Below are 9,414 nucleotides of genomic sequence, written 5' to 3' on the forward strand. Positions count from 1 at the left end.
GGGGTGAAGAGTACCAACAACAAGTTGCCTGCTCTGTTCCAACCACCCAAGAGAGTGTAAGGACAAGAAAGACAGATACCCTTTCCCTCCACCTATAAATTATCACATAGGCAGACAAGACCACGCCCTAGGGCTTGTTGCCCCAAATGTTATTGGCTAAATGGATCAAACTCCCACAATAGGTAGAAATATGGGTTAATTTAAATGTAAGAGTCAGCTAGTAAGAAGCCTGATCTTTTGACCAAGCATTTATAATTAATATTAAACCTCTGAGTGGTTACTTGGGAGCAGCATGCAGGACAGAAACTTCTGCTGGCAGCAGGGTTTGTACATGGGTTGATATTTAACTTTTTCCTCTGGCAGTGTACAGAGTGTTCTCCAGTATTAACGCAGTATTCAATAAGGGCCAAGACTCTATGCAGGTACCAGCTCAACTTCTCCATGCTTAGTGAGCTATGAAAGTGCTGTCTTCAGCAATAAGACCTTACCAACAGTTTGTGGAGAGCAACCAACAGCCTTGCCAATAGCCAGGGTTATTTATAGATTGCCATGGGGCTCCAGTGGCCAACAACCAAACTAGATTAAAGGTAAACCATTTCCAGTACTGGTGGTTTCATTTGGTGGTGTGAGATGTCTAGTTGGGGTTTTGACTCCCCTGCTAGTGGTGATTCCAAATTAGAATTATTTTATGTATGTTATATTTTAAGAAGTTTCAATACAACCCCTCAAATGGCACTCTAGTTTTAGCTATGCTGCCCAGTATTCCTTCCCTTGTCTCTTTCCTCCCCTCCCCACTTGATTATGCCTTTCTCTACCCCTCCCCACTCATCCATAACTATCTATTCTATTTCCCCTTCCCAGGGAACTCCTTCCCTCATCCCAATTCCTGGTCTATACCTAACCTCTGTGGTTATAGTGATCATAGCCTGCTTACCAAATATTTAACAGCTAATGTATAAACAAGTACCATATTTATCTTTTGGGGTCTGGGTTACCTCACTCAGAACAACTTTGTTTCTAGTTCTATCCATTTACCAGCAAACATTTTTATTTACATTGAGTAGAATTGAATCTGGGAAAAGCTAAGGGGAGGGAGTTGCAGGTGGATAGCCCTGTATGAAATTTCAAAGAGTCAATAAAATAGTTTTAAAAAGAGTTCAATCCATATGAATTGCATGTGTAACAATAGCATAACAAATTAAGATTATCTGCCAATGAAACTGTTGAACTGTGGTAAGCCCATATTTCTATATGGTGTGGCAGCCAGGCTCTAAAGCCATAGGTCCCACCTGAGGATGGTCACTAGTTTACCAGACAGGTAGTTGTAACCTAACACAAGGTCAGGACGTTGTTGCTCTGATGATGGCAATAGTGTGGCCCTTTGTTCCCAGCCACCCAGCTATTTTACACCCGAGATAATCACACAGAAACTGTATTCATTAAAATCACTGCCTGACCCATTATCTCTAACCCCTTATTGGCTAACTCTCACATATTGATTTAAATTATTTCTAATAATCTGTATATATTACCACAAGGTCTTGGCTTACCAGGAAAGATTCAGCATGTCTGACCTGGTGGCTCCATAGTGGCTCTCTCTGACTCTCTCCTTTCTTCCTCTTAAAATTCAGTTCTGGATTCTCTGCCTACATAAGTTCTGCCCTATAAGGTCAAGCAGTTTCTTTATTGATTAACCAATGAAACTGACACATAAACAGAAGGACCTCCTACAACATTTCCCCTCTTCTGTTTAAAAAGGAAAGGAAGGCTTTAACTTTAACATAGTAAAATTACATATAACAAAACAGTTATCAAGCAAGAATTACAGTTACAGTATTTATATCTATATTATCTTTTATAATAACAAAGGAAAACTATAGCTATAACTATCTATCTGTTCTTCAATTCCATCAAAGATTCCAGAAGAATATAATATTACCTAAGTAAACAGGAAGTGCAATGTAAGCATCTTCAAAAACTCTAGAAATGACAGAGATATCTCACTGCCTGGATAGTTACCCATAATTCTTTTTCACCATCCATCTTCAGCCTACAGGCCCAAAGTTTTCAGCAGACTTTTCCAGGAAGCAGTAAATTTCAAAGACAGTTCAGTTACTTTCTTCTGTGTCCTGCAGGATGTCTTTTATGAATCAAGAACCCCAAAGGATCATCCTACATTTTGACAAGTTCAGCAGTCATCTCTCTGTGGGTCTTTCATGTCCAGTTTATGCAACAGTCCAGGCAAGAACAGTTTATTGCCCAAATGGCTAACCACCTCCATAAAAAGTCTCTTTGATGCCCATCATCCTCAGGAAGTAGCTTGGTGCTGCCAAGAGCAGATGTGTCTCATTGTCATGAAAAGTCCTACTTTATTAAAACATTTTAAATGTCATATTCTGTAGTCTTTGAAAGATATGAAGCATGCCTATCTGAAATATATGTATGCACATCTAGAAAAATCTAACTAATGTGACTACAAACTTGACTATTATAGATGATTACCTATTAACCTATATTTCTTAATTATATATTACATTATTAAATAAGCTACACAATGCCTTAATCAAAATCAGAAATATATATACATATAAAAAATGACCTTAAATTTATATTAATAAAGCAAGATTCATACCAATGTAAATTATTCATATCTATATACTATCTCCCTTTAAATGTAAAAGAACATTTATAAATAATATATGGGAATATGGGCATAGATTTATCCATACTGCTTTGTGCTAATTGGGGGCACTGTTAATCAGGTCTTTCATGGTGTATCCAATGTGCTAGGTTCATCTCAGTCACCAGTAGGGAAAAGTAATTTCTTGAGGGTCTTCACAGCAACCTTTCAGGAGGGCGTGGTCTATCAAACCATATTTGCTGAGAGGCAATTCACAGGTTCTCATCTTCTGTGAAAACAAAAGAAGAACCTGTCTTCCAATTCATCATATCCTTAGACCCAAATTCTGAAGACGTAATAACTTTATAATATTCATGCTGGTTTAACTTAGCAGCCCACACAATGAAACATCTCTCTGTACTTAGCTCCTTCACAGTCACAAAATTTAAAGAAAACACAATAATATACAGAATCCAGACTCTCTGTGCCTTTTCCATTTTTACATATCTCTTTTTTATTTTCTTTAATATATGATTATCTGTACTCTGTCTCTTTAAAGACTTTACCCTTTTTTAAAGCACTAACTTTATTTTATGACTCTCTATATTCTTTTTCTTCTCTCTCCTAAGCCTCCGTATGTAGTACTAAGAGTGGCGGGGCTGTGTCCCCAACACCCCAGCCACCTGCCCAGCTAGCTTTACCCGAAATAATTACACAGACACTGTATTCTTTTAATCACTGCTTGGCCCTTAGCTCTAGCCCTTACTGGCTAATTCTGATATCCCAATCAACCCATCTCTAATAATCTGTGAGCACCGGTCTTACCGGGAAGATTCTAGTTCAGAGCTTCATCGCGTGTGTCTGCCCAGGAGCCGGGAGCATGGCGTCTCTCCTGAGGCGGCTGCTCCCAAGAGAAAAGCTGTCGGGTCTGAGCTCACTTCCTCTTCCTCCCAGCTTTTTGTTCTGTCTACTCCTCCCACCTATCTTCTAACCAATGAAATGGGCCAAGGCAGTTCCTTTATTAGCCAATGACCTTCCTCCATCATCCGTATGTTTATCCAACATTATGACCCAATTAGAGATTTTTTATTTCTGAATCTGTCCTTATTTTATTGTCTTTAATTCTCTACTGCCTTAAAGAATTTTTAAAATACTAAGCAGCTTGGTTGTGCTTACCTGGATGTTGACTCCACCTCTCTCCAATTTCAAAATGGTGGACATACCATTTCTGCTAGTTCTGGGGCTGCCAGGTAGGAGCCACACTCAGCACTTTAACTCTGACAGAATGAGCATGCAGCACATAAACCCTTTTTATCTTAGTTACAACCAAATTTGCCATGCAGAGCACTGCACATCCAAAATAATCACACAGAAAATGTACTAATTAAAATACTGCTTGGCCATTATCTCTAACCGCATATTGACTAACTCCTACAACTTGATTTAACCCATATCTAATAATCTGTGTATATTACCACAAGGTAGTAGCTTACTGGAAAGATTCAGCATGTCTGACCTGGTGGCACCATAGTGGCTCTCTCTGACTCTCTGCTTTCTTCCTCCCAGAATTCAGTTCTGTCTTCTGCCCTATCAAGCCAAGCAGTTTTTTTATTGATTAACCAATGATAGTGACACATAAACAGAAGGACCTCCTACAGCTGGTGCTCTTACAGAACACAATTTTATCTGGTCCTGGGAGGTGGAGCACGAGCACACATGTTAGGACCTGAAAGATGGTGAACTATGCCTGGGCAGAGGAAGCCAGAGGAAACTCTGGTGGAGGTCTGTAGCGGTCCTAACATGCAAATGTGTAATCCAACCTCGGTATAGGGGCGAAAAGCTTATCAAACCAATGGTGCAGGACAATTCTGTATCCTGTCAATTATATTTTAAATAAATGCTGATTGGCCAGTAGCTAGGCAGGAAGTAGAGGCAGGACAACCAGACAGGAAGTAGAGGCAGGGCAACAAGAACAGGACTATTCTGGGAAGAAGGAAGATCTCTCTGCAATCCTGGCCCGACACCAAAGATGCAGAATGTGACCTGCCCTGTTGAAAAACATACCAAGCCACGTGGCTAACATAGATAAGAATAGTGGGTTAATATAAGTTTTAAGAGCTAATACAAAGCCTGAGCTAACGGGCTAATGAGTTTTATAACTTATCTAGACCTTCTTTTATAACTTATGGGACCTAACGACTGTGGGAACCTGACAAGACAGAAACCCCAACAAGCAGGCCCTCGTGTTACATTGCTCCTTCTTTGTTATTTGGAGGATGCCTGATCGAAATGCTAATTCAAACCTATGTGACAGCTAGCATACACAGCAGACAGGTAGTTGTGGATGTGACCGAAAGCCACTCACCTGGTTACCTAGGAGACAGAACGCAAATATATTTCCCCTAAGTTAAGTTTTGGTATAAAGACTGTTTGGAGAATAAAGTGAGAGGAATTCTTCAGGATGTGAACTCAGGACTTCATGAGGGACCACTGAGAATCTCCCTCCCGATAAACCATGTGAGAGGGAAAGCAAATGTAGTCTCAAATAAAACCCCGGTATTACTGATTAGAGAGACCCAGTTGAAACAGTCGTGCTGAAGCCTGACAGCTTTGGTGACTTTGGATGAGAACAGTCCCACATGCTCACATGCTGCAGGAGGACCTTTTCGCTCCTTCAGCCAATAGCAGCTGAAGTACCAGCCCACTGTGCTGTGGGAACTCATTCTGCTCCTTTAGCCAATAGCTGTTAAAGTACCAGCCCACTGGGGCGTGGTCTATTTATCTTTAAAAAGAGCAGCAAGCCAATGCCTGCTCTCTTGGTTCTGGCTCTTGGTTCCAGCTCCTGCTCCTGCTCCAGCTACTAGGCCCCTTTCCTGATGGTTAGTGTATTATGAGTTTTACCCCCCAAAATAAATACCCCTTTAAATACTAACTGGTGTGAGACTGATTCTTGCATTACTCACATGCTTGAATCCTTGGTCCCCATTGGTTTCGAAATGTTGGAAAGGGCGTAGGATATGTGGCTTCTTTGAGGAGGGTCTCTGAGGGTAGACTTTGAGCAGCTGCTGCTCCTAGAGCAACCTCTATTTCCTCTTTCAGATCTAGAAGGGAGCTCTCTCTGCTGTGCCTGCTGTCATCCAGATCTCCAACACCTGGAAACAAAACGTAAGTCCAGTTAAATGTTTTCTTTTGTAAATTGCTTTGGCAGTGAAGTCTCCTGACAGCAATACAAAGTAACTAATTCTGTGCCTTGTAGGAAAGTTTCTGGTTCCATGAGTGGGCTTCCTGTTTGTTGCTCCCACAGTAGGTATCTTTATACTATGAGACAAGCAATAACCTCTTTTGGCAATGATTCTCTAGCTCTTCTGAGCCTCTGTTCTGGGGGGCTCAATGACTTAAATACAATTGAAACAATTAAAGAATTGTTTTCTGTTGTATTTTCTCTTCATCACAGGGGGGAGAGAAAGGGAGTCTGTCTAGGGAAGGGCTCTTGGCGGACATTTGAGATAAGTGATTGTGTTTGAAATTGAAGGAGTCATGCTCTCAGATTTGGCTCCCAATATTTATAAACAGTGCATATCAATTTACCCAGGACAAGGAGCAGGCATATCTTCTGCTAACATTGCTCAGCTCACTACTCACTCACTATACAAATCTTCTCAGTTCACCACCTCCATGTGTGCTCCATAGTTGAGGGCCCATTGCTAGCCCAAAAGGAGCAAACCTAGGTCCTCAGAAATACCCCCAACTACCGATGGCAGGAGGAGGCAGCAGAGTTAGGAACATTTGTGTAAACTGCAGACAAGGAACATGCTCTGAGGTAGACTAGCTACAGAGCAGAGGAAAAGGATAAGGCAAACAGACAGAATCTGCTGATAAACTACCTGTGAGGGACTGTGAAAGCAAAACCTGTCTCTAAGGTCTCAGTGAAGCTTTAGTTGGAAAGGAGGATGATCTAGGCTCAGTACTTGTAGCTTTGGGGTGGGTTTGCACTGAAGGAAGAATAAGAAGTTTGTGAAATATCCTCCTGGGCTTCTAGGATGGAAATTTCAACACATGCTCAGGTAGAGAGAGGGTTTTCCCAAGTGTTTGGTCTTCAACTCTCAGCTCTGTTTCTCTCATTTTCTTCCATCTTCTGACTTTTTTCTAACTGTATAAAATCCCTTCATTTTAGTCTCTCGTCAAGGACATTGCTGTGAATGGAAATAGGTCCAGAAAGGAGAAACACAGGCCTCTTTTCAGCGTCGTGATCTCTAAGAAGTGGAATGAATTACTAGGTGTAGATGGAACTAGTGCTTCATTATTATTTTCTCTCTCTCTCTCTCTCTCTCTCTCTCTCTCTCTCTCTCTCTCTCTCTCCTTCTCTCTCTCTCTCTCTCTCCTGGTTATTCAGCATGTAAAGTCTCTAAACAAAGTACATTATTTCATTTGAAATGAACTCTTAAGGATCAAAATGCCATGATTTTAATGAAAGATCTGATGTATGAAATTTCCTGGGGCAACAGTCAGGCTGAAGAATCAAAATTCAGATTGAATGCAGCTCAATGGGCCTTGCCTGTGATCCTCTGGGTGAGTGAAGATATGTTCCTCAAACAAACAAGCAAACTGATGAAAGTCCAAGGCCATTGGCTCAAATGCCAACAGGAGCACAATGTTTTGTACACAAGTCTCTAAAGGAGGAGAGAAATCCCTGGCATTGACACACGTGAAAAAGAAACTCAGGCAAGGGAAGCAGGTGGGCTTATTGCACCTCTTCCTCCAAACTTCTTTCTACACTCACTGCTTTGTCCCAACTCCAGCTCCAGCAGGAACTCCCTGGGAACCTGAGCTTGCTCCAGCCAGGCAAGCAGGTACACTGAGGATCTTTACCTCTCCCTCCTTCCTACAAATCTATTCCCCCAGGCTCATCCCCTTCTCTGTAGCAGACAACCTGCGCAGCCTCCTCATCCTCTCTGACCCCATCACCAGTCCAGCATACAGATCTTCCCCTCCAAAATTGGTCCCCCAAACTCATTGCTTTATCCTAGTCCCCAGCTCTATAGGCATTTCCCGAGTACCAGCCAGCCAAGCCCGCCAGAGAAGCGTTAGGACATCAAAGCAGGTAGACCAAATTCAGATCTCCATTTTCCATCCTCTCTTCCTTTGCCAATCCCCCAATTTCATCCCCAGCTCTGCATCAGGCTATCCGTGTTGGCCTTTCCTCATGCTATGACCCCATCCTCAGGCAACTAAGCAGATCCTGTTGGAGGATCCTGATTTCCTACATCCCATGGACCACCTCAGCACCCTATTCCTACGTGCCTGTTCCTCAGTTCATACCCATTGCTAAGTGTCTGTTCTCAGTACCTAGGAACACATATTACGAGGAATCCCCAGTGGCCACACCTACCAGGATCCCAGAAGAACAGGGTGACACACACCTACCATGCTCTCCTAAAAACCAGAGAGGGCAACAGAAACCAAAGAAAAAACACACCCAACAAGGACAAGACCAGATATCAGCACCTAGAATTACAATTGTCCCAAACCCAGATACCTAGAAGCCGGTGTAAAAGCACAATCAACAACAGCCAGGACAAAATATCTCCACTAGAGTCCATCAACCCTGAGAATTGTGGCATCACTGAAACATAAGACCTTAAATACCCTTTATGAATATGATGGGGTCTTTAACGAGGAAATGAATAAATCCCTTAAAAAAATCAGTGAAAACATAAACAGCTCAAGAACTGAAAATGGAAGTAGAATCAACTTTTAAGAAAAAAGGATGGGGGAATCCAAACAGAAATATGAAAATGCTAAATTTAGTAACTCAAACAGGAACCACAAAGGCAAGCCTCACTGACAGAATACAAGAGATAGAAGAGACAATGTCAAATTGAAGTCAAAATAGGAAAGAAAATGTTAAATCTAAAAATCTCCCAACAGAAAATATTTATGAAATCTGGGATACTAAGAAAAGACCAAATCTAAGAATAATAGGAATAGATGAAGGAGAAGAATCCAGGTCAAGACATGGAAAATATTTTCAACAAAATCATAGAAGAAAATTTCCATAACCTAAAGAATGAGATGCCTATGAAAGTACAAGCTCACAAAACACTAAATAGACTGGACCAGAAAAGAAAGTCCCCTTGGCACATAATAATCAAAACACCAAACATGTAGAGCAAAGAAGTATTAAAAGGTATGAGGAAAATGTACAAGTAATATATTAAAGAAGACGTATTAGAAATTACACCTTGAAGCACAACTAATAGAAACTTAGAGAAATTTGTATTTAACCTGATGATCTGAAAAGTAAACAGTCAACCACTGGCTCTTACCTTGACCTCAGTTCAAAAATTATCCTGCCTCTAGGACTCTCAGAAGACCGTTTTACGCTCTGATCTTCAGGTAAACTTTATTTATTAAAATACAAATGATATGCCATTAAATTTCCCCTTTTTGCCTAAGATAAAAAGAAGGCTATATCTAACATAAAAAACTATATACAATAAGTACAATATATACTATATATACACACAAGAAGTACATCAACAATGTCTAGTCCATTTGTATTTGAAAAATTCAGAGAAAATTCTCCATATCTATCCTATCTTGATGAGTCCAAAGTCTTGTGCCTAATTTTCTTTCTATCCAGAACATGCTTTTGTGTAAGGAACTATCTAGTCTTCAACTATCTCAGAGGACAAAAAGGAAATAATATTAACAGAGAAAGCAGGAAGTACAAGCAAGCAACTTCCAAAAAATGTGAGTATGACAGAAACAGCTGACTGCCTGGATAGTCACCC

This window comes from Microtus pennsylvanicus, chromosome 7 (genome assembly GCF_037038515.1).
Source record: "Microtus pennsylvanicus isolate mMicPen1 chromosome 7, mMicPen1.hap1, whole genome shotgun sequence".
In the NCBI taxonomy this organism is placed as follows: Eukaryota; Metazoa; Chordata; class Mammalia; order Rodentia; family Cricetidae; genus Microtus; species Microtus pennsylvanicus.